This window comes from Sapajus apella, unplaced genomic scaffold (genome assembly GCF_009761245.1).
Source record: "Sapajus apella isolate SASKATOON/1434 unplaced genomic scaffold, GSC_monkey_1.0 scaffold189, whole genome shotgun sequence".
In the NCBI taxonomy this organism is placed as follows: Eukaryota; Metazoa; Chordata; class Mammalia; order Primates; family Cebidae; genus Sapajus; species Sapajus apella.
This window is the reverse complement of record NW_022437129.1, coordinates 735,882-760,523: the sequence shown is the minus strand read 5'-3', so window position 1 is coordinate 760,523 and position 24,642 is coordinate 735,882. Positions and strand designations below refer to the sequence as shown.

Genomic DNA, 24,642 nt, shown 5'->3' with positions numbered 1-24,642 from the left:
CTAAGTGTGTGTGTGTGTGTGTGTGTGTGTGTGTGTGTGTGTGTGTGCGCGCGCGCGCGCGCGCGTACACAGGGTCTCACTATGTTGCCCAGACTGGTATTGAACTCCTGGGCTCAAGTGGTCGTCGTGCCTCAGCCCCTCAAAGTGCTGGGATTACAGGCATTGGTCACTTCGCCCAGCCCCTATTTTTTTTTTTTTTTAACAAAGTAAAAAGCACCAGACTGGGTGTGGTGGCTCATACCTACAATCCCAACACTTTAGGAGGCCAAGTGTTCAAGACCAGTCTGGGCAACATAGCAAAACCCCGTCTCAAAAAATAAAAAAATTTATGCAGATGGTTTTTTTCAGCTAAAAAAAAATAAATAGATAAAAAGTAAAAATTGGCCAGGCACAGTGGCTCACGCCGGTAATCCCATCACTTTGGGAGGCCAAGATAGGTGAATCGCCTGAGGTCAAGAGTTTGAAACCAGCCTGGCCAACATGGTGAAATCTCGTCTCCACTAAAAACCCAAAAATCAGATGGGCATGGAGGCACATGTCTGTAATCTCAGCTACTTGGGAGGCAGAGGTGGGAGAATCATTTGAACCCAGGAGGCTGAGGTTGTAGTAAGCTGAGATTGGGCCACTGGACTCCAATCTTGGCAACAGAGTGAGACTCCGTCTCAAAAATAAATAAATAAGACCAGGCACGGTGGCTCATGCCTATAATCCTAGCACTCTGGGAGGCCGAGGTAGGTGGATCACCTGAGGTCAGGAGTTCAAGACCAGCCTGGCCATCATGGTGAAACCCCATCTTATAAAAAAAAATAAAATAAATAAATAAATAAATAAATAAAATTAGCCAGGCTTGGTGGCATATGCTTGCAGTCTCAACTACTTGGAATTTGGAAGGTTGAGGGAGAAAGATCTCTTGTGCACAAGAGTTCAAGTTTAGAGTGAACTACGATTGGGCCACTGTACTCCAGCCTGGGAGACAGAGCAAGACTCTGTCTCTTAAAAAACCAGAAACGGCCGGGAGCAGTGGCTCATGCCTGTAATCACGCTTTGGGTGTCCGAGGCAGGTGGCTTGCCTGAGGCCAGGAGTTCGAGACCAGCCTGGGCAACATAGTGAGACTTCGTGTCTACAGAAAAATTTAAAATTAGCCAGCCATGGCGGCACATGCCTTTTGTCCCAGATACTCGAGAGACTGAAGTGGGGGGATCACTTGAGCGTGAGGTCGAAGCTGCAGTGAGCCATGATTGCACCACTGCACCCAGATCAAGACCCTGTCTCAAAGAAGAAGAGACTTGAGAACAAACTCTTGGGCTCCCTCTTTCTTTCTCTCCTTCCCTCCCTTCCTCCCTACCATGTGAGCACACATCCACGAGCCGAGAGAGGGGCAGCAGAATGAAACCTCCCGCACCCGCACCTTGAATGGTCTTGCACTTTCAGCCTCCAGAACTGTGAGAAATAAATGTCTTTCTTTCTTTCTTTCTTTCTTTTGAGACAGGGTAGGGCCTTGTCACCCAGGCTGGAGTGCAGTGGCACCATCATGACTTACTGCAGCTGCAGCCTCAACCTCTCCGGCTCAAGCAATCCTCCCACCTCAGCCTCCAGAGTAGTTCGGACTATTGGTGCCCACCACCATGCTGGGCTAATTTTTTGTATTTTTAGTAGAAATGGGTTTTCGCCATGTTTGCCAAGGCTGATCTTGAACTCCTAGACTCAAGCGATCCTCCTGCCTGGGCCTCCCAAAATGCTGGGATTATAGATATGAGCTATCTTGCCCAACTAAGAACTATAAGAAACAAATTTCTGTTATTCAAGCCGCAAAGTCTGTGGTATTTTGTTATACAGCCCAAGCAAAGACAAGCAGCTTCTTCTAAAACTAAACATACTCTCACCATATGATCAGTACTCGTGCCTCTTGGTGTCTACCCAAATGAGTTGAAAACGGATGTCCATGCAAAAACCTGCACATATATGCTTAGAGCAGCTTTATCCATAATTGCTGAAACTTGGAACTAAGGCGTTCCTAAATAGAGCCAGGGATGGTGGCTTGTGCCTGTAATGCCTGCCACTTGTGCAGCTGACGCAGGCAGTCACTTGAGATCAGGAGTTTGAGACCAGCCTGAGCAACAGAGGGGGAACACATGTCTATAAAAAATACTTTTAGGGCTGGGCGTCGTGGCTCACGCCTGTAATCCCAGCACTTTGGGAGGCTGAGGCAGGCAGATCACGAGGTCAAGAGATCGAGACCAACCTGGCCAACATGGTGAAACCCCATCTCTACTAAAAAATACAAAATTTAGCTGGGCGTGGTGGCGCGCACCTGTAGTCCCCAGCTATTCAGGAGGCTGAGGCAGGAGAATTGCTTGAACCTAGGAGGTGGAGATTGCAGTGAGCCAAGATTGCACCACTGCACTCCAGCCTGGCACCTGGAGACAGCGACATTCTGTCTCAAAAAAAAAACTTTTAGGGCCAAGCTTGCTGGCTCAGGCCTGTAATCTCAGCACTTTGGGAGGCCAAGGCGAGTTGATCACCTGAGGTCAGGAGTTATTGACCAGCCTGGCCAACATGGCAAAATGCTGTCTCTACTAAAAATACAAAAAATCAGCTTAATGTCACTCCCATGTAAACCTGCGTATTAAAAATTAGCTGGGTGTGGTGGTGGGTGCCTAGGTAATCCCAGCTACTCAGGGGGCTGAGGCACAAGAATTGCTTGAACCTGGGAGGTGGAAGTTACAGTGAGCCAAGATTGGGCCATTGCATAATCGCCTGGGCGACTAAGCGAGACTCCATCTCGGGGAAAAAAAAGAAAAAAGCTGATTTAAGATTTTACTTTACTAAAGAAACATAAAAGAAGCATAGTACCCAAGAGTGATTAGAATACTATTTTTCTTTTGCAACTCTCTTTAAAGAGAGCCACCTATACTGCTGGCTGTGTCCCATTGTTCAAAATGTAGGAACACGTGCCGGCGCAGCGTTTCACCACTGTAACCCCAACACTTTGGAAGGCTTGAGGCAGGTAGCTCAGGAGATCAGGAGTTCAAGACCAGCATGGTGAAACCTCATCACTACCAAAAATACAAAAAACCAAGATAGTGGTGTGTGCCTACAAACCCTAACTGCTCTGGAAACTGAGGCGGGAAAATCCCTTGCACCCTGGAGACAAGAGACTGCAGTAAACCAGAGTTCATATATCAACCTGGTTGGGAGAAAAAAGAAACACCACAACTTAAAAAAAGAGAGAACAACAAAAAAAAAAGTAAAACTAAATTACAGAATTTTATCCGTCAAAACTATAAAACTTAACAAAAAAAAAAAAGAAACTACAGAATACTCAGTACCCGTTAATTTTTCTTTTTAATCGAATCATTATCTTTTATTCAACAGATAATAAAGGAAACCACTCAGACTGCGTTTTCTCCCTCTCATTCTCCAGGAAGGAGAAAGAGAACGATCATCAACGGTAAATGGCGGTTGCCGCAAAGCAACACCAAAAACCAACTTCACGCTCAGGAGAAAACGCTGCGCCTCCTCCTCGTGGTTTCCGGTGCTCTACACGTTCAGAGAAACTTCTCTAGTCACAAACTATAGAAATGATCCCTGAAAGTATAGTCTTAACGTTCTGCCGCCGCCTCTGCCGGGTCTACATTCGCCACACACTTTACACTGATGGCGAGATAGTTTCGCTATTTCTGATTCCACTAGGAAATAAACAAGAAGACAGATTGTCAGCAACAGCTTTTCGAATACTATCACTAGCAACATATTTTAACGTTTTAAGTGGAAACATAATTTTTAAAAATTGTTTTAATTTAAAAAGTTGAAAAAACAGGCGAATTAGCATAATTCTGAATGACAGCCAATCACAATCTGAATTTTTACGGCGCGCCGTGTTTGCTTCCGGTGCGGTGCGCCGGCCTGTAATCCGGTAATCCCAGCGTTTGACAGCCCACGCGGAAGCCCGGGCGGGAGCATCCTTTGTTCTATGAGTTTGAGACCAGGCTAGGCAATATAGTGCGATCTCGTCTCTACCAATGGGGGGAAAAAAATCAAAACTGAGCTGGGCGTGGTGGCACCGCCTGTAGTCCCAGCTAAACTGGATAACGTTTAAACCAGGAAAGCTGGATGAGTTTGAAGCTGTAAGCTTTGATCGCCCCATTGCACCCCAGCCTGGGAGACAGAGTGAAATCTTGACTCTTAAAAACATTTTTTTTTAGGGAGGATGGTATAAAATAGACATGAAATGTACCATTTTAACCATTTTTCATATGTACCATTCGGCGCCATTAAATACATTCATGTAACCAATGGTATGTAACCGTCACCATTATTTATCCCCAGAACTTTTTCAACATCCCAAACTGAAACTCTGTACCCATAAAACAAACTTCCTTTTCCTCCCTCTGCCCAGACCCTTTTAAACTTTCATAACACCATGATGGCCAGTAGCCTCCAGACGCTGGAGGAGTCAATGAAGGAATCCTCCATTCGAGGCTTCAAATGACCCTGTCAACAGATTGATTCCTGACTTTGAACTTCCAGAACTGTGAGAGAATAATTTCCGAGTTTGCTTTTTTTTTTTTTTTTTTGATGGAGTCTCACTTTGTCACCCAAATTGGAGTGCAGCGGCTTGATCTGGGCTCACTGCAATCTCAGTCTCCTGGGTTCAAGTGATTCTTGTGCCTCAAGCTCCTGAGTAACTGGGATTATAGCCATGTGTGACCACGCCTGGCTAATTTTTGTGGTGGTGTTTTTTTTTTTTTGAGACGGAGTTTCACTCTTGTTACCCAGGCTGGAGTGCAATGGCGCGATCTCGGCTCACCGCAACCTCCGCCTCCTGGGTTCAGGCAATTCTCCTGCCTCAGTCTCCTGAGTAGCTGGGATTACAGGCACGCGCCACCATGCCCCGCTTATGTTTTTGTATTTTTAGCAGAGACGGGGTTTCACCATGTTGACCAGGATGGTCTCGATCTCTTGACCTCGTGATCCACCCGCCTCGGCCTCCCAAAGTGCTGGGATTACAGGCTTGAGCCACCGTGCCTGGCCTTGTGGTGGTTTTTTTTTTAAGACGAGGTTTCACCATATTGGTCAGGCTGGTCTCGAACTCCTGACCTCAGGTGATCTGCCTGCCTCAGCCTGAGGTGTGTGAGCTCAGATTGGTGTGAGCCACTGTGCCCGGCTTAATTTTTGTATTTTTATTAGAGACGGATTTTTGCCATGTTGGCCAGGCTGGTCTTGAACTCCTGACCTCAAGGCACCTGCCTGCCTTGGCCTCCCAAAGTGCTGGGATTATAGGCACAAGCCACCATGCCTGGCCTAATTTCTGTTTTTTTGTTTTTGTTTTTTTTTTTCAGACGGGTTTGCTCTTGTTGCCCAGGCTGGAGTGCAGCTCTTGGTGTCTACCCAAATGAGTTGAAAACGTATGTCCATACAGAAACCTGCACACATATGTTTATAGCAGCTTTATCCATAATTGCCAAAACTTGGAACTAAGACGTTCCTAAATAGAGCCGGGGGCGGTGGCTAGTGTCTGTAATCCCTGCTACTTGGGCAGCTGAGGCAGGCAGTCACTTGAGATCAGGAGTTTGAGAGCAGCCTGAGCAACAGAGGGGGAACCCATCTCTATAAAAACTTTTAGGGCTGCGTGCAGTGGCTCATGCCCATAATGCCAGCACTTTGGGTGGCCAAGGTAGGTGGATCACCTGAGGTCGGGCATTCGAGACCAGCCTGGCCAACATGACGAAATCCCGTCTCCACTAAAAATACAAAAAATTAGCCGGGCATGGTGGCAGGTGCCTGTAATTCCAGCTAATCAGAAGACTGAGGCAGGAGAATCGCTTGAACCCAGGAGGCAGAGGTTGCAGTGAACAGAGATTGCACCATTGCACTCCAGCCTGGTCGACAAGAGTGAGACACCTTCTCAAAAAAAAAAAAAAAAAAAAAAAAAAAACCTTAAAAAAAAAATAGGCCAAGTGCAGTGGCTCATGCCTGTAATCCCAGAACTTTGGGAGAGAGACCGAGATGGGTGGATCATGAGGTTAGGGGATCAAGATCATCCTGGTCAACATGGTGTAAAACTCCATCTTTACTAAAAATACAAAAATTAGCCAGGCGTGGCAGCATGCACCTGGAGTCCCAACTACTCAGGAGGCTGAGGCAGGAGAATTGCTTGAACCTGGGAGTCAGAGGCTGCAGCGAGCCAAGATCACACCACTGCAATCCAGCCTGGGCCACAGAGGGAGAACCCGTCTCAAAAAAAAAAAAAAAACAAATTAAATTAATGAAAAATATGTCTTCACTTTGGGAGGCTGAGGCAGGCGGATCTCCTGAGGTCAGGAGTTCAAGACCAGCCTGGCCAACATGGCAAAACCCCAGCTCTACTAAAAATATAAAAATTAACTGGGTCTGGTGGCTCACACCTGTAATCCCAATTACTTAGGAGGCCAAGGTAGGAGAATTGCTTGAACCTGGGAGGCGGAGGTAACAGTGAGCTGAGATCGTGCCACTGCACTTCAGCCTGGAAGACAGAGTGAGACTCCATCTCAAAAAAAAAAAAAAAAAAAAAGTCCTACATAGATGAATGGATAAATATACTGTAGTACATGCAGACAGTTAGATATTATTCAGTGCTAAAAAGAAATGAGCAGCCGGTCGGGCGCGGTGGCTCACTCCTGTAATCCCAGCACTGTGGAGGCTGAGGTTGGGCAGATCACAAGGTCAAGAGTTCGAGACCAGCCTGGCCAATATGGTGAAACCCCATATCTACTAAAATTTTTTTTTAATTAGACAGGCGTGGTGGCGCACACCTGTAGTCCCAGCTACTCAGGAGGCTGAGGCAGGAGAATCTCTGGAACCCAGGAGGCGGAGGCTGCAGTGAGCCAAGATTGCACCGTTGCACTTTGGCCTGGGCAACTCCAGCTCAAAAAAAAAAAAAAAAAAAAGCATCAAGCCATGAAAAAACATGAAAGAATGTAGAACCTTAAATGCATATTACTAAGAAACAGAAGCCAATCTGAAAAGGACATGTACTGTCTGATTGCAAATATACGACATTCTGGAAAAGCAAAACTATGAAGACAGTAAAGGGCTCAGTGTTTGGCAGGGGTTGGGGGAAGGAGGGATGAACAGGCAGAGCACAGGGACTTTCAGGGCCATGAAACTCCTCTGTATGATATGACAATGGTGGATACGGTATTAGACATTTGTCCAAGCCCACAGAATGTGCAACACCAAGAATGAGCCAAAATGTGAGCTACAGACCTTATTTAATTTCATATGAATATTGGCTCATCAGTTGTAACAGAAGTATCACACTATAATGCAAAACGTTACCAATAGGGAAATGAGTGTAGGGGTGACAGAGGGGATGTATGGTGATTCTGTTTTTGTGCTCAATTTTTCTGTAAACCTAAAACTGCTCCTCCCAGAAAAGTCTACTAATTTTTTTTTTTTTTTTTTTTTTTTTTTTTAAGGCAGAGTCTCGCTCTGTGCCCCAGCTGGAGTGTGCAGTGCCGCGATCTCGGCTCACTGAATCTCCGCCTTCTGGATTCAAGTGATTCTCCTGCCTCAGCCTCCTGAGTAACTGGGATTACAGGTGCCCGCCACCACACCCAGCTAATTTTTGTATTTTTAGTAGAGATGGGGTTTCACCATGTTGTCCAGGCTGGTCTCAAACTTCTGACCTCAGGTGATCCACCCACCTCAGCCTCCCAAAGTGCTGGGATTACAGGCGTGAACCACCAAGCCCTGTCGCTACTAATTGATTTTTTTTTTAACACACACAGGCATACATACATAATGACAAGTCACTGGCTGTATACACACAAACAGAATAACATGGATTATGATCCCAGTCTTAAAAAAATCTTACCTGTCGGCAGGAATGGTGGTTCACGCCTATAATCCTAGCACTTTGGGAGGCCAAGCTGAGCAGATCCCTTGTGCTCAGGAGTTCAACACCTGCTTAGGCAACAGGGTGAAATCCTGTCTCTACAAAAAATACAAAACAATTAGCCAGGCATGGTAGCTTGCGTCTGTAGTCCCAGTTACTTGGGAGGCTGAGGTGGGAGGATGGCTTGAGCCCAGGAGGCGGAGGTTGCAGTGAGCCGGGATAGTACCCCTACTTCCCAGGCTGGGTAACAGAGCCAGACCCTGTCTCAAAAAAAACCCAAAAGACTTACCTGTACATCTGTTCGTTCACCCTATAAAGATAGATTGAGGCTGTGTGGAGAGAACTCTATAATGATATTCATGAAATATAAAACCCCACAGATAGTGGGAGATTTATTGCTTTTTTTCAGCATACTTTTTTTTTTTTTTAAGATGGGGTTTCAGTATACTTTCTAAGTAGCTTGGATTTTTTACTGTTGAGTGTGTTTATAAAACAAGTGCTTTAAAATTTTTAATTATTATTATTTTTATTTTAAAAGACGGGGTTTCACCATATTGACCAGGCTGGTCTTGAACTCCTGACCTCAGGTGATCCACCCACCTCGGCCTCCCAAAGTGTTAGGATTATAGGCGTGAGCCACTGCGCCCGGCCTAAATTTTTAAAAAATTTAATGAAGTAATGTGACATTTCTTGCACCTTTGAGTTTGTGGGCAAATATTCGTGAATTTATATTTGGATGTATGAGTTTGTTGTGAGAAAAAGACCACAAATCCATGTATGAAAACCCGAAAACCCAATGTTGTTGTTATGAGGGGTAGGATTATAGGTAGGTTGGTTGGTTGGTTGTTGAGACAGGGTCTTGCTCTGTCACCCAGGCTGAAGTGCAGTGGCGTGATCACTGCCGACTGCAGCCTCAAACTCCTGGGCTCAAGTGATCCTCCCACCTCAGCCTCCCAAGTAGTTGAGACCGTAGGAACTCTCCACCATGCGTGACTTATTTATTTAGGATTTCGCTGTGTTGCACAGGCTGCTGGCTTCAAGTAATCTTTCCACTTCAGCACCCGGAAGTGCTGGAATTACAGGTGTGAGCCACCACGTCTGGCCCTGGATTTTTTTTTCAGGTGCATTTTTTCATATTCTTTTTCCTCTTCCCCCTCCTCTTCCACTCCCCCTCCTCCTCTTCCTTCTATTTCATTTTCTAATCATGTCATTCCCTTACTCACCGCTCTCAGTACTAGGCACTTAGAGAAATAAAAATTCCTTAAATTGTCTGGCTTATTAAATGGCCCCAGCCTCTGTGGGAGGGCCACAGTTTCCCAACCAGTCTGGGGAAAAATAGATTCACAAACGAGGTACCTTATATTCACATTATTTAATCTTTACAGTAACCCATTTTACTGGTGGCCATATTAAGAGCCTTAGCCTAGCAATGGAGGAGCTCGGATTCAAACCTGCATCGGGGGCGCCAGGAGTGTGGTTCCTCCCAGGGCTCCTGGGTTTCTTAGTCGCATCCCCAGGTAGCCCCACTGGGCAGCGCCTCATCCTATGGCTGCCTCTGCCCCCTTGCGGCGGCTCCCAGAACTACAGGTCGCCTTCCGGTCCCAGAAGGGAGTAAGGGGTCCCCGGGGGCTGTGCTAAGGAGGGCCTGGCAGGGCCACTCCACAGCCCTGAGTGCCCAGGCCACACAGACATGGAACGCAATTGAGAGAGAATGACCTACCCACGCATCGGTACCCACAGACGCAGAGACTGAGGCAGAAATGACGGGATCTGCCGCAGACTGGCCTGGAGCCGGGACAGACAGCCGCTCTGCAGACTGCGGTGGGACTGGGGTGAGGCCAGTTTTTCTTTTTCTCTTTTTTTTTCTTTCTTTCTTTCTTTTTTTTTTTTTTTAAAGTCTTTGTGCGTCGCCCAGGCTGGAGTGCAGTGGCTCGATCTCAGCTCACTGCAACCTCCGCTTCCCGGGTTCAAGTGATTCTCTTGCCTCAGCCTCCTGAGTAGCTGGGATTACAGGCACTCGCCACCATGCCTGCATCTAGCCAATTTTTTTTTTTTTTTTTTTTTTTTTTGGTATTTTTTTTAGTAGAGACGGGGTTGCATCATGCTGGTCAGGCTGCTCTTGAACTCCTGACCTTGTGATCTGCCCACCTCAGCCTCCCGAAGTGCTGGGATTACAGGCGTGAGCCACCACGAGACCACTCTTGTGTTTTCACCACACCCTCCCTCAACTATAACCACCTAATAAAGCTTAAAATTGTTCTGTAAATAGATGAGGGGGTTGTGTGTTTGTTTGTTTGTTTGTTAAGACAAGGTCTCGCTCTGTCTCCCAGGCAGGAGTGCAGTGGTGCAATCTCGGCTCACTGCAACCTCCACCTTCTGGGCTCAAGTGACCCTCCCACCTCAGCCTCCCAGCGAGTGCCACCACGCCCAGCTAACTACTGCATTTTTTGCAGAGACGGGTCTTGCTTTGTTGTCGAGGCTGGTCTTAAATTTCTGGGGTCAAGCCATCCTCCTGCCTCAGCCTCTTAAAGTTGCTGGGATTATAGGCATGAGCCACAACACCTGGTCAGTACATGTACTTAAAGGGGACCTTATCTATTACTACCCTTAAATGGATAATTTGTGTCACTTTCATAGATAATAATAATGAAAATGAATAGGATAAAAACAAAACAATGTTACTAAATTAAAACCGAGTTTTAGCAAAGTATGAGGACAGTTTTGCAAACATGTTTCATATTCCCACTCAGTAGACACAAATTTTCACAAAATAACATTCCTTCTTTTCTGATATTTTCTATGTTATTCCATCTGTTTCGTTTTATTTTTAAAAGCACATTAAAGCACTCACAGGTGAGTAGAGGCCATAAGCATAAAAACAGGTCCGGGTCGAGGCTGAGTGGTGGTAGTGGGGGCTCATACTTTTCACGTTTGTACATGTTCAGATTTAATTTGCAAATTAAAAAGAGGTTAAAAAAACTAGTTTGGATTCAGTATTACAGCTCACTAAGTGGTCACACCCCATAATTGGAAAAACCGTGTGCCAACACTGTGCAGAGATTTTACCTGGCATAATCAACAGACTGAAAGCAAATTAAGAAGGAAATTGCCTCCTCACTGTAGTGGATTATCTACTGAGTGGCCACCAAGAATGTCTCCCTGCCCTGCATAGTCTGCCACCCCCACATCCAGAGGTGAAGCCTATTCCCCTGACCCTTGCATCTGGCTTGGCCCCTTGGCTGTTTTTACTACTAGAATGCACCACCCCTAGAATGCACCAGAAGCAATGTTCTGGGACTTCCAAGTTAAGACCTCAAGAGGACTAGCAGCTTCTGATTGCTATCATTTGGGATTCTCCTTCTGGAAATGAGCCACCATATTGTGAGGAAGCCCAAGAAGCAACATAGAAAGACCCATGCAGAGAACTGAGGCCCTGGGCTAACAACCCCAGCTAAGCTTCTAGCTGGCAGCCAGCAGCAACTGCCAGCCACATACTTCCAATCCATGCCTATGGCTTCCCACTGCAAAAACACGGGATGCCCAGTTAAAATTGAATTTTGGAAAAATAGTGAAAAATTATTTAGTATAAGTGTGTTCCAATTAACATGGGACATTCTCATATTAAAAATATATATCATTTATTGTTTTAGAATTTAACTGGGAGTCCTGTATTTTTATTTGATATACTCAGCAACCCTACAGACTTTATCTGGCTTGAAGAGAATGCTCAGCTCGGGCAAAGGGCAAAGGAACAATGAGGACAAGTGCCAGCGTCTCCAGCCCTCCTTGGGACACTTCTGAGCCATGCTGACCCAGGGGCACTGAGCCTCTGCCACCTGCAGTGGTGACTTGCTCCTTCCTGGCTTTGGCCTTCCTCTCACTTCCGCACACCCCTGCTGGTGCTTCCCAGGGTCATCGCCCAGAGAAACTCCCAGTAGCCAAAGTCTTGTCTAGGATCTTTCTTAGGCGAACTCTAACCAAGACAAGAAGAGCTCTGTAACTGCTCACTTTAATAATGACCATTATTCCAATTATTCACTCGCATTTCCTCTCACCGTAGAGGAAAGTAAACAGGAAGGTAATAGTCACAGCTAACATTAATTAAGCACTTACTGAATATGATACATGTCCTAGATGTACTACCTCACTTCTCACCAATAACCCTCTAAAATATCTTTTTATTTATTTTTTGAGATGGAGTCCTGCTCTGTCACCAGGCTGGAGTGCAGTGGCACGATCTCGGCTCACTGCAACCTCCACCTCCCAGGTTCAAGCAATTCTCTTGCCTCAGCCTCCTCGAGTGGCTGGGACTACAGGCACAGCCACCATGCCCAGCTAATATTTTGTATTTTTAGTAGAGATGGGGTTTCACTGTATTAGCCGGGATGGTGTGTATCTCCTGACCTCATAATCTGCCCTCCTCGGCCTCCCAAAGTGCTGGGATTACAGGCGTGAGCCACCACTCCCGGCCCCGGCTTCGCTTCTTTAAGCACTCACCCTGTGCTTAGAGAACTGACATTCCACGCTGTGTTTATTGTTTACTGCCTGTCCCCTCTGCGTCAGCTTCCTGAGCCGGTGACTTTCCTCATCCTGGTCCCTGCTGTATCCCCGGTGCCCAGCTCAGTATCTAGCCCACGGTAAGTACTCAGGAAAGAGTTGTGGAATAAATGGATACATTTTGTGGAAGGGGAAACTGAGTCTCAGAGAAGGAAGATGATTTGCTCGAAACCACATGAAAATGAGAAGGCAGGACAGGGATATGAGCAGGGTCTGTGGCTCTGAGACAGAGGCTCCTTTCCAGGGGACTCTTCCCGGGATTCTAGCCTCATTTGGACCCCCAGGGCTCATTCTAGCCTCATTTTGACCTCAGCCTGGGGCAGAGCTGAGACCCAGGCGGGCGGAGGCTGCCCTGCTAGCTGAGAGTCGCCAGCAGAGGGCACTGCCTACATGTGTCCGGGCGCAAGGAGACTCCGGTGGGGCAGAATCCTGGGAAGAGGGAGAGGCGGGTGGGGGTGGAGGCAACAGGATGAGGAGACTGAGGCAGGGGGGCTGTGGGAGGCTGCAGGAGAACCTTTACCAGCTGGATGAAGGCAGGTTTCCCAGGAGTGTATTCTTTGATTGTATCATGAAAAATAAATGGGAGGTGTAGTTTGAGAAAGCAAAGTGTGTTCCAGGTGGAGGGAACAGCATGTGCGAAGGCCCAGAGCCAACTCTGGATCTTTTCAGTATGCATCTTGGTCAGTGGACAATGGTCGGGCCGGGACACCTGCATAGCCCCTGGGAGTCTTCAGGCAAGATGGAGGGGTGAACGAAGGTGCTCCTGCTGAAACTTGATTAGGCCCAGGCATGGTGTCCCAGCACCTTGGGAGGCCAAGGTGGGAAGAAGGAGCTGAGCGGCCTCCCACAGGCCTGTCCAGCCGCTGGGGCCATGCAGCACAGCACTTCCCAGGTGCATCAGCATTGAGCCTTTCCTGAGTGCTGCTGCCACCTGTCCTCATTTAGGAAGGCAACAAGAGACCCAGAAGGGGTGGGGCCCACCCATGGTCTCCCTTGCTCACAGCCCTGGGCTGGAGTCTTTGCACAGAGCTAGCTCCTGGTCGGCCAGAAAAGGCTCCCTGGAGGAGGAGGGGTAGGTCAGGCTCCTTCCCAGCCTCAGAACAGGACATGGGTGGGGGACGTTGATGTCTCCCGCAGGGGGACCTGCCCACCTTCCTCCCCACATGTTTCTCCACCCTGCTCTGAGTGCTGTGCAAAGGGCTCTGGACTATGGGGTTCATTCTTTCCCAGGGATCTTTCAAGGGCCCACACAGCCCACTGCCCAAATCCACTCAGTACCTCATTGATACAGAGTTACCAGCACTGTTAACCTGCTGGAGTTGGAACCTGGAGCCTTGGAAGGTCAGAGGTCAAGCTGGGGGAGTTGGGGGGACTGCCTGCATTGGCCACTGCAGTGCAGAGAAGCTGAGGTGACCTCAGTCTGAGAGAATGGAGACCAGGGCTGGGTGAGGATGGATGGGGACTGGGTGGATGGGTACCGAGTGAATGGGGATTGGGTGGATGGGTACTGAATAGATTCGTACTGGGTAGATGGGTACTGAGTGATTGGGGACTGAGTGGTTGGAGACTGGGTGGATGGGTAGTGAGTGGATAGGGACTGGGTGGATTGGGACTGGTGGATGGGGACTGGGTGGATATGGACTGGATGAATAGGGACTGGGTGAATGGGGACTGGGTAGATGGATACTGGGTGAATGGGGACTGTGGATGGGGACTGGGTGAATGGGGACTGGTAATGGGTACTGGATGGATGAATACTGGGTGGATGGGGACTGGGTAGATTGGGACTGGGTGGATGGGGACTGGGTAGATGGATACTGGGTGGATTGGGACTGGTGGATGGGGACTGGGTAGATGGAAGGAGGGCAGGGGGCCAGGTGGGACCAGGCAGACTGCCCGCTCTAATGAGTGTCCTGGACCCGGCGGTGTCCCTCCCAGGCCTCAGTCTCATCACCTGTAGAATGGAGTTTCCAGAGATGGTCTGAGGCCCCTTCCAGCTACCTGCAAAGTGCTGGGTCCCAGGTCCGCAGGAAGGATTAGGGTCTTCCTTCCCAGCAAAATATCTCTTCTACTTCCTGCTGCGAAAGCTTCCAAGGATAATATTGTTAATAACAATCATCAATAGTAATATTGTCCCCTCCTCCTCTGCCTCTTCTTGTGTTTCTATATTCCAGGAACTTTCCTAATGATTCATTTATTTATCAAATCATTTAATCCCCCACAATCCCATTAGTAAGAGACATTTACCCATCTTTTTTTTTTAGATGCAGTTTTGCTCTTGTTTCCCAGCCTGAAATGCTCACTGCAACCTCCACCTCCCAGGTTCAAGAAATTCTCCTGCCTCAGCCTCCCGAGTAGCTGGGGTTATAGGCATGCACCAGCATGCCCAGCTAATTTTGTATTTTTAGTAGAGATGGGGTTTCTTCATGTTGGTCAGGCTGGTCTCAAACTCCTGACCTCAGGTGATCTGCCCACCTCAGCCTCCCAAAGTGCTGGGATTACAGGCATGAGCTACTGCACCCAGCTTACTGATCCCTTTTTATAGGTGAGGAAACAGACTCAGGGAGGGGAGGTGACTTGCTAGAGCCACACAGCTGGGAAAGGGCAATCTGGTTCCTGTACCTCCGCATCCCTGAGGTCACTTTAGTGCCCCCACCGAATGCCAAGGATAAAGAGACCTAAGACCTTACCTCCACTCACAGAGACCTATGTGGCTGCCTGTGTCATCCCAAGCAGAGGGACCTGGAGGGTCCAGGGAGGGGCCTCTTTTCAGCCTGGGGACCGCCAAGCTCTGGAATCTAGCTGGGTGTGGGCAGTCAGCCTGGGTTGAGGGATGGTGCCTGGCTGCCAGGGTGCTGGCCCCAGCATAGCAGGCATGGGTTAAAATCCCAGCTGTCAGCTGGGCGAGGTGGCTCACGCCTGTAATCCCAACACTTTGGGAGGCCAAGGCGGGTGGATCACGAGGTCAAGACATCGATACCATCCTGGCCAACATGGTGAAACCCTATCTCTACTAAAAATACAAAAATTAACTGAGCGTGGTAGTGCATGCTTGTAGTCCCAGCTACTCAGGAGGCTGAAGCAGGAGAATCGCTTGAACCCAGGAGGCGGAGGTTGCAGCGAGCCGAGATCGCGCCATTGCACTCCAGCCTGGCGACAGAGAGAGGCTCCATCTCAATCATCATCATCATCATCATCGTCGTCGTCCCAGCTGTGCCACTTTCTGCTGTGTGATTCCAGGCACATGACCTTGCTGCTTTGTGCCTCAGTTTCCCCTTCTGTGGAACGGGGATAATAGTAACACCTCTTTTATAAGGCAGTTGTGAGGATTCAATGAAGCAATACAGGAAAAGCACTTGGCTGCTTGGTCCCGTGGGCTCTCCATGGGTTCCCTGTCCTTCCAGGCATGGAAACTCAGCTCCTGGTCAACAGAGCTCATCACGGGATGGCAGCTGAGCCCTTCTGCAGTGCCCCAAGGCCGCGAGTATCGAAGCTCAGATGGAGTCACCTGTCCCCCCCAATGCCACTGGCCAGGGTGAGGACAACCTAGGGCCCACTTGGAAGCCAAGGGACCTGGGGCACCTCTCTGCCTCCAAGGACTCCTCTTCCCTCTCCCTGTGCCACAATGCCCAGAAGCCTGGCCTTAGGAATGCCTTTGTTTGGCACCCATGAGGCTGCAAATCCCTCTAGCGGTTGGTCCTCCGTTCAGCCAGATGGGGGACTAAGTTCCCAGGAGGCCCTGTTTCCCCGAAGCCCATCACCTCCCTGTCAGAGGTGGAGGCAGTGAGCCCACCAGCCTGCAGGGTTTGGTTTCAGAGCCTGAGGCCATTAAGGCACTTGTGTCACCTTCTCTGAACCTCTGTCTGCTCATCTGTCAAATAAGGGTCATAATCTGCCCCCTGATTGCTTCACAGCATGAGGCCCACACGAGGTAATACTAGGAGTGATAAGAATATGAATGCCAATTTTTCTTTTTTTTAATTTTTTGTTTTGGAACAGAGTCTTGCTCTGTCGCCCAGTCTGGAATGCGTGGCACAAACTTGGCTCACTGCAACCTCTGCCCCCAGGGTTCAAGTGATTCTCCAGCCTCAGCCTCCTGAGTAGCTGGGATCACAGGCACCCGCCACCATGGTTGGCTAATTTTTTTTTTGTATCTTTTTGGTAGAGACAGGGTTTCACCACGTTGGCCAGGTTGGTTGCAAAGTCCTGACCTCAAGTGATCCACCCACCTCAGCCTCCCAAAGTGCTAGGATTACAGGCCTGAGCCATAGCGCCTGGCTGTTTATTTTTTGAGACAGGGTCTCCCTCTGTCACCCAGGCTAGAGTGCAGTGGTGCCATGGTAGCTCATTGCAGCCTTGACTTCCTGGGCTCAAGTGATCCTCCCACTTCAGCCTCCGAAGTAGCTGTGACTACAGGTGCACTCTACCATGCCTGGCTAGTTTTTTATTTTGTAAAAAACTAGCCAGGGGTTTCAACATGTTACCATGGTCTTGAACTCCTAAGCTCGTGATCCACTCACCTTGTCCTCCTGAAGTGCTGGGATTACTGGCCTGAGCCACTGCCATGACCAGCCAGAATGGCTGCTTTCTTTTTTTTTTTTTTGAGACAGAGTCTTGCTCTGTTGCCCAGGCTGGAGTGCAGTGGTGCGATCTCGGCTCACTGCAACCTCCGCCTCCCGTGTTCAAGTGATTCTCCATCCTCAGCCTCCCAAGTAGCTGGCACTACAGGTGCGCACCACCATGCCCAGCTAATTTTTTGTATTTTTAGTGGAGACGGGGTTTCACCGTGTTAGCTGGGATGGTCTCGATTTCCTGACCTCATGATACGCCTGCCTTGGCCTCCCAAAGTGCTGGGATTAGAGGTGTGAGCCACTGCGCTGGGCTTTTTTTTTTTTTTTTGAGATGGAGTCTTGCTCTTGATGCCCAGGCTGGAGGGCAGTGGCACGATCTCAACTCACTGCAACCTCTGCCTCCTGGGTTCAAGTGATTCTCCTGTCTCAGCCTCCTGAGTAGCTAGGATTACAGGCATGTGCCACCACGCCCCACTAATTTTTTTGTATTTCTTAGTAGAGACAGGGTTTCACCATGTTGGCCGGGCTGGTCTCCGACTCCTGACCTCAGGTGATCCATCCGCCTCAGCCTCCCAAAGTGCTGGGATGACAGGTGTGAGCCACCGCGCCAGGCCAAACGGCCACTTTTGATGGAACACTTCCTATGTGTCACTAAACCTGGCCTCCAAGACTGGGTGAATTGAATCCTCCTATTGGTTTTCTCAGGTTGGTATTATTATCAGTCCCGCACTACAAAGGAGAAAACTGAGGCTGAGAGGGGTCCTTTAATGAAGAGAGGGTACTCTGTGAGCCTCAGTTTCCTCCTTTGTAGTGCAGGACTTGCTTTTGGACTCACTGCTGGCCTTGGGGAGCACAGAGAGAACCCAGGTCTTTGTGATTCTGAAGTCCAGATTCTTCCATCTGCAACTGCAGTTTCCAGAGTTGGTGCCACCCCAGGGCGACTGGCCAGGTGATGGGAGATCCTGCCCCGGGTCTGTGAAAAGGGAATGGGAAGTCAGGATGCCCTGCCTGGTCCCACGCTGATCCACGCTGGGTGCCCATCTGAGAAACAGGGGTGAGAACCAGACTGGACGATGCAAATGCCATGTGCCATTGACCACTGGTCCCTCACCCTGGCCACGGCCTCCAGGTGGGCAGAGTGCACTCCCTGTCTCTGGACTCTGGGCTCAGCCATGTAACTTGCTTTGGTCAATGGGATGGCAATGGATATAACAAGACCAAAGGCTCGAGGTGCGCTTCCACAGTGGAGCTGTTTTCTTGTGCTTCTTCTTTGAGAAGATCGTCCCCCTGCACGGCTGCTGGCCCTTCAGCCTCACCCCACCAAGAGACATGCGGGATCGCCAGAGCTCAGCCTAGGGCATGCATCCCAGCCTTGCCTGAGGCAAAGCCGCCCAGCCAAGACCAGCTGACCCTCGACTAACCTGCAGATGCAGGGGGGGAATTAAATGATTGCTCTAAGCCACTGAGTTTTGGGGTTGTTTGTTATGTGGCATTATTGCAGTGATAGCTAACACAAACCTGATATCACTCCACGACTCTTGGACTCTGAGCTGCATTTATGTCCTGAATCCATCACTTACTGAGAATCAGGTCTTTATTATTATTATTAATTTTACTCCATCAATTTCAAGTTTTCCATACAAGACACAGATAATGTAAAGGTCAAAGATTTGGGGTGACAAAACAAAGATTAATACAAAATCTCTGGCAAACAACAGTTGCTATCTTTGCACCAAGCTGAACTCTGAGCTTCCTGACAGCCACGGCAAGGAGAGGAAGAAGATGCACTACTCATATGCTGGGCAGCAGCGAAGTCCCATAGGCTGGCAATCTTCCCCTGGGGCTCTCTTCACATCACTGTGGGATCTCAGCATAATTTTCTCCCCAGCTTTTCTCCTTCCAGACCCTGCTACAGGGCCACCCCAACTTGAAACCTTCCTGGCTGTTAGACTTTCTCACCGCAGATTGCCTCAGTCACTCAATAATTCATCCCACATCTGCTGGCATCAACCTATGTTATGCTTAGAAAAGATGTATCAAGGCTGGGTGCGGTGGCTCACGCCTGTAATCCCAGCACTTTGTGAGGCTGAAGCAGGCAACCCCATCTCTACTAAAAATACAAAAAAAAAAAAAATAGCTGGGCATGGTGGCATATGCTTGTAATCCCAACTACTCAGGAGGCTGAGGCAGGAGACTCGCTTGAACCCGCGAGGCAGAGGTTGTGGTGAGCTGAGATCGCGCCACTGCACTCCAGCCTGGGCAACAGGAGTAAAACTCCGTCTAAAAAAAAGAAAAGAAAAGATGTGTCGAGTGAATAAATGAGTGAATTTGGAAATGAATTTACAGACGGGGAAGTGAATTAATGAAGTTAAAAGCAAGTACATGGAAGAAAATGTTTGTTTACCTGAGTCTGAAGAGCAGAGTTACTTGGGGGAACCCTGAGTGGAGGCACTGGCTTTTGATCTAGCCTATACATTTGTAAAGAATGCTGGAGAAGTTTCTTGAGGGGTTCTGGGAGCTGAGGACCACATCGGAATTCTAGCTGAGAAAGTGTGTCAGCTGACGCAATGCAGACCGTGGTGGCTGAACTCAAACGCCGACGCGAAATGACAGGGACACTCTCCACCTGGGTCAGAAACATTAGCTAAGGCACTTCAGGGAGGTTTTCTTGTTTTGTTTTGTTTTTAATTTTTAATGTCTTTAAGACAGGGCTCACTCTGTCACCCAGGCTGCCTGCTGTGGTGTGATCTTGGCTCACTGCAGCCTGGAACTCCTGGGCTCAAGGGATTCTCCCACCTCAGCCTCCTGAGTAGCTGGGATCACAGGCTTGCACTACGATGCCCAGCTAATTTTTTGATTTTTTCAAAGAGAGGGGGTCTCACTTTGTTACCCGGGCTGCTCTCAAACTCCTGGCCTCAAGTGGTCCTTCCACCTCAGTCTCCCAAAGTGCTTGGATTACAGGCGTGAGCCACTGCGCCCAGCTAGAGGGTATTTTTATGTTGCCAAAATGCAAGATCTGCCTCCAGTTGATTTATCTATAGCGAATAAGGAGGAAAATGCCATCTCCTTCCTGGAAAATTCTCTTGGCCTTCAACCAAAAATGGTTAAAACAGATCTTGAAGAAGAGCTAGTTGAGTGGGCCAGATTGGGAGCCTGTGGTCCTGTAGCCGGGCAGCGTCCTTGGGTTGATGGGTATTGTAGGCCTAGGGAAGGGCTGTAGAAGCCAAGGAGGAAGAACAGCCCCAGCTAATGTGCTGACTGTTAATCTGCATCTCCTCCTGTTATCCACGGTCTCACTCTGTTGTCCAGGCTGGAGTGCAGTGGCATAACCACAGCCCACTGCAGCCTCCACTTCCCAGCTCAGGTGATCCTCCCGTCTTAGCCTCCCGGGTAGCTGGGACTATAGGCACACACCACCACACCAGACTAATTTTTATATTTTTTTGTAGAGATGGGGTCTTGCCATGTTTCACAGGCTGGTCTCAAACTCCTTGGCCTTAAGTGATTTCCCCTCTTCAGCCTCCCAAATTGCTAGGATTACAGATATGAGCCACTGTGCCTGGCCCAGTTATTTATTTATTTATTTTTGAGACCGAGTCTTGCTCTGTCGCCTAGGCTGGAGTGCAATGGCATGATCTCAGGTCATTGCAACCTCTGCCTCCTGGGTTCAAGAGATTCTCCTGCCTCATCCTCCTGAGTAGCTGGGATTACAGGCATGCACCACCACGCCTGGCTAATTTTGTATTTTTCATAGAGAAGAGCGTTCACCAAGTTGGTCAGGATGAGGATGATCTTGAACTCCTGACCTCAGGTGATCCACTCACCTCAGCCTCCCAAAGTGTTGGGATTACAGGCGTGAGCCACCGTGCCCGGCCAGTCCAGTTATTTATTTATTTTTTTAAGAGACCTTCAATGCTACTGCAAATCAGCAGTCCAGTTATTTTTTAAGCCTATACCAAATGGCATAAAATTATTCTAGAAGCCAAAGGCTTCTCTTTTGATTATACTATCGGTCACAGCTACAGTTCCACAGTTAACACTGAGGAAAGTGGGGATTATAAAGCCAAGAGCAGGGAAGAAATCTTAAGAATAAAGGATATTGGCCAGGCGTGGTGGCTCAGGCCTAAAATTCCAGCACTTTAAGAGGCTAAGGTGGGTGGATTACCTGAGGTCAGGAGTTCAAGACCACCCTGGCCAACATGGTGAAACCCTGCCTCTACTAAAAATGCAAAAATTAGCCAGGCGTGGTGGCAGGCGCCCGCTACTCGGGAGGCTGAGGCAAGAGGATTGCTTGAACCTGGGAGGCAGAGGTTGCAGTGAGCCAAGATTGCTCCATTGCACTATAGGCTGGGCAACAGAGCAAGACTCCGTCTCAAAAAAAAAAAAAAAAGAATAAAATATATCAGATGGGTGTGGCAGCTCACACCTGTATTTGCAGCACTTTGCAAGGCCAAGGTGGGCAGATCACTTGAGGTCAGGTCTTCAACATGGTGAAACCCTGTCTTTATGAAAAACACAAAAAATTAGCTGGGATGTGGTGGTATGTGTCTGTAATCCCAGCTACTCAGGAGGCTGGGGCACAAAAATGGCTTGAACCCAGGAGGTGGAGACCGCAGTGAGTTAAGATCGTGCCACTGCACTCCAGCCTGGTGACAGAGCAAGACTCTATCTCAGAAAAGAAAGAAAGAAATAAGGATATCCCACAAGCTTGAAGGGAGGAGACTTGATTACAGCAATCCTGTTCAATGCGCTGCATTGTTAGAGTGGACAGCTCCAGTACCCCTGCTATCACAAAAGCTGGACAAGCAAAGGGACGTTTTGCTGGCTTTGATCTGGCATGTAGTTGGAAATACCGAACTTCACTTACATGACTGAAGAGTTGATTTTGCCTGCTGGCATTCCCACACTATTTAAATGCAGTAGCAGGAGGTCTTGCAGGTGCTTTGTCCATGAAAAGCATGCCCATATAATTAAGGCTGTGCCGGTGGGGTGGTTTAGCTGTGAGCTCAGCACCAGATTTGAGATGGACAACTAACTACAGTTAATCCATGGGATCAGTGGATTCCAAATTTCAAATCCTCCCATTTTGTGGGTCTGTTCCTTACACGCTGGTTTAGAGATCTTTAGACAGGCAGCGATGAAAGCATTATGGAGAAATTCTATTTTGCTAACTAGTTATCTGGAATACCTGGTCTAGCATTGCTATGGCAAAAACAAAGCAGAATCTAAGAAGCCAATTGTGAATACCATTACTTCATCCCATATGGAGGATCAGGGCTGCCGACACTAACATTTTCTGTTCCAAAGAAAGATGTTTTCCAAGAGGTAGAAAAAAGAGGAGTGATTTATGACAAGTGGAATCCAAGTGACATTCAAGTGACTCCAGTTCCTCTCTATCATTCTTTCCATGATGTTTATTAATTTACCAATCCGGGCCGGGTGCGGTGGCTCACACATGTAATCCCAGCACTTTGGGAGGCCAAGGCCAGAGGATCAATTAAACTTAGGAGTTTGAGAGCAGCCTAGGCAACATAGTGAGACCCTGTCTCTTAAAAAACATTTTTTTTTTTTTGGCTTGGGGCAGTGGCTTATGCCTGTAATCCCAGCACTTTGAGAGGCTGAGGCTGGCAGACCTCAAGTCAGGAGTTCAAGACCAACCTGGCCAACATGGTGAAACCCCGTCTCTACTAAAAATACAAAAATTTACCTCGGCATGGTGGCGAATGCCTGTAATCCCAGCTATTCAGGAGGCTGAGACAGGAGAATTGCTTGAACTGGAACCTGGAAGGTGGAGGGTGAAGTGAGCCGAGATTGTGTCATTGCACTCCAGCCTGGGTGACAGAGCAAGACTCGGTCTCAAAAAAAAAAAAAAAAAAAAAAAGGAAGCTCATGCCTGTAATACCAGTACTTTGGGAGGCCAAGGCGGATGGATTGCTTGAAGCCAGGAGTTCGAGACCAGCCTGGACAACATGGTGAAACCCCATCTCTAAAAAAGAAAAAAAAATTGTTTATAAAAAAAGAGGCCGGGCGCGGTGGCTCAAGCCTGTAATCCCAGCACTTTGGGAGGCCGAGGCGGGTGGATCACGAGGTCAAGAGATCGAGACCATCCTGGTCAACATGGTGAAACCCCGTCTCTACTAAAAATACAAAAAATTAGCTGGGCATGGTGGCGCGTGCCTGTAATCCCAGCGACTCAGGAGGCTGGGGCAGGAGAATTGCTTGAACCCAGGAGGCGGAGGTTGCGATGAGCCGAGATCACGCCATTGCACTCCAGTCTGGGTAACAAGAGCGAAACTCCATCTCAAAAAAAAAAAAAAAAAAAAAAAAAAGAAAGAAAAAGAAAAAAAAATATTTTTTAGTCAGGCATAGTGACCCAGGCCTACAGTCTCTGATACTCAGAAGGCTGAGGCAGGATCAGGAGAGCCCAGGAGACCGAGGCTTCAGTGAGCTGAGATGGCACCACTGCTTTCCAGCCTGGGCAACAGAGTGAGACCCTGTCTCAAAAAAAAAAAAATTTCAATCTGCTCACTTCTGTACTTCAGTCTGCAGAAACAACAAATTAGCAGTGTTTTCTAGAACAATTTAAGCAAATTGTACTAAAAGCTGATCTGGTTATTTTTTTAACCATTATTCAATTTTTAGTTATTGAAGGTATTTTACAATTGATTGCATGGAAATTGTTTTTATTTTGTACAGGTTTATGGAAAACCTCCTGTACTTGTCCCTGAGAGAGGATGCAGATATGACCACTGCTTATGAGAAGCATGGGTCTGATGGGCAAGGCAGATCCAAACCCAGCCAATCATGGCTGAAGGTGAACAGTGCTGCAACAAAGGAGTCCCAGGGACTGAGGGGCCCAAGAAAGCCCCAGTCCAGCCTGGAGGTCAGGGAAAACTCCCTGGGGGTGGAAACAAATGGGTTGTATGGGAATTCACCAGGAAAAGAGGTGGGAGAAGATAGAGCAACATAAGCAAAGGGTGAGGAATGAGAAGAACTAAGCAAATGTGAAGCTTCTAGAAATTTAACACATAGTAACATATTTAAAAACTCACGAGAGTTTAAATGGCAGTTTAGACACAGCTGAATAGAGAATTCCTGATCTGGAAGATGGATTTGAAGAAATAATCCAGAATTCAACACAGAAAGAAAAATAAATGGAAAATAGGGGGGGAAAAAAGAGGAATTCAACCTGAGAAGGCTGAAGGAGAAGGAGGACGGAGGAAGAGGAGGAAGGAGGGAGGAGGGAGGAAGAGGGGGAGGGGGAGGAGGGAGGAGAGAGGAGGAGGAGAAGGAGCAGGAACAGGAGCAGAAGCAGCAGCAGCAGCATGTCAAAGAAGCAGCAGGAGGAGGAGGAGGAGTAGGAAGAGGAGGAGGAGGAGGAGGAGGAGGAGAAGGAGAAGAGAAAACAAAGAAAAAAAGCAGTTAGGAGCCAGGGAGGACACAACAGGAAGGCCTGACATAGGTAGCAGTTCCAGACAGAGAAGAAAATGAGGCAAAGGCAATATTTGAAGACACAAAGTCTGACATTTTTTTCCAAATCTAATAAGAGCCACCAAATCCATAGATTCTAGAGGTCCAATGAATCTCAAGTAGGACAGGTAGGAAGAAATTCATGCCTGGACATATTGTAGTGA

General features: G+C 48.2%; 1 non-coding gene and 1 pseudogene across 1 annotated transcript; one reads left to right on the top strand and one right to left on the bottom strand.

Moving 5' to 3' along the window:
• Window positions 1-3,388: 3,388 nt before the first annotated feature.
• LOC116543561 lies at window positions 3,389-3,605 on the bottom strand. Its single transcript, XR_004265613.1, has one exon. It is a non-coding gene; the product is annotated as a small nucleolar RNA U3 (small nucleolar RNA).
• A 5,820-nt stretch (window positions 3,606-9,425) lies between these two features.
• Window positions 9,426-23,571, top strand: LOC116543558 (annotated as a pseudogene).
• The last annotated feature ends 1,071 nt before the right edge of the window (window positions 23,572-24,642 follow it).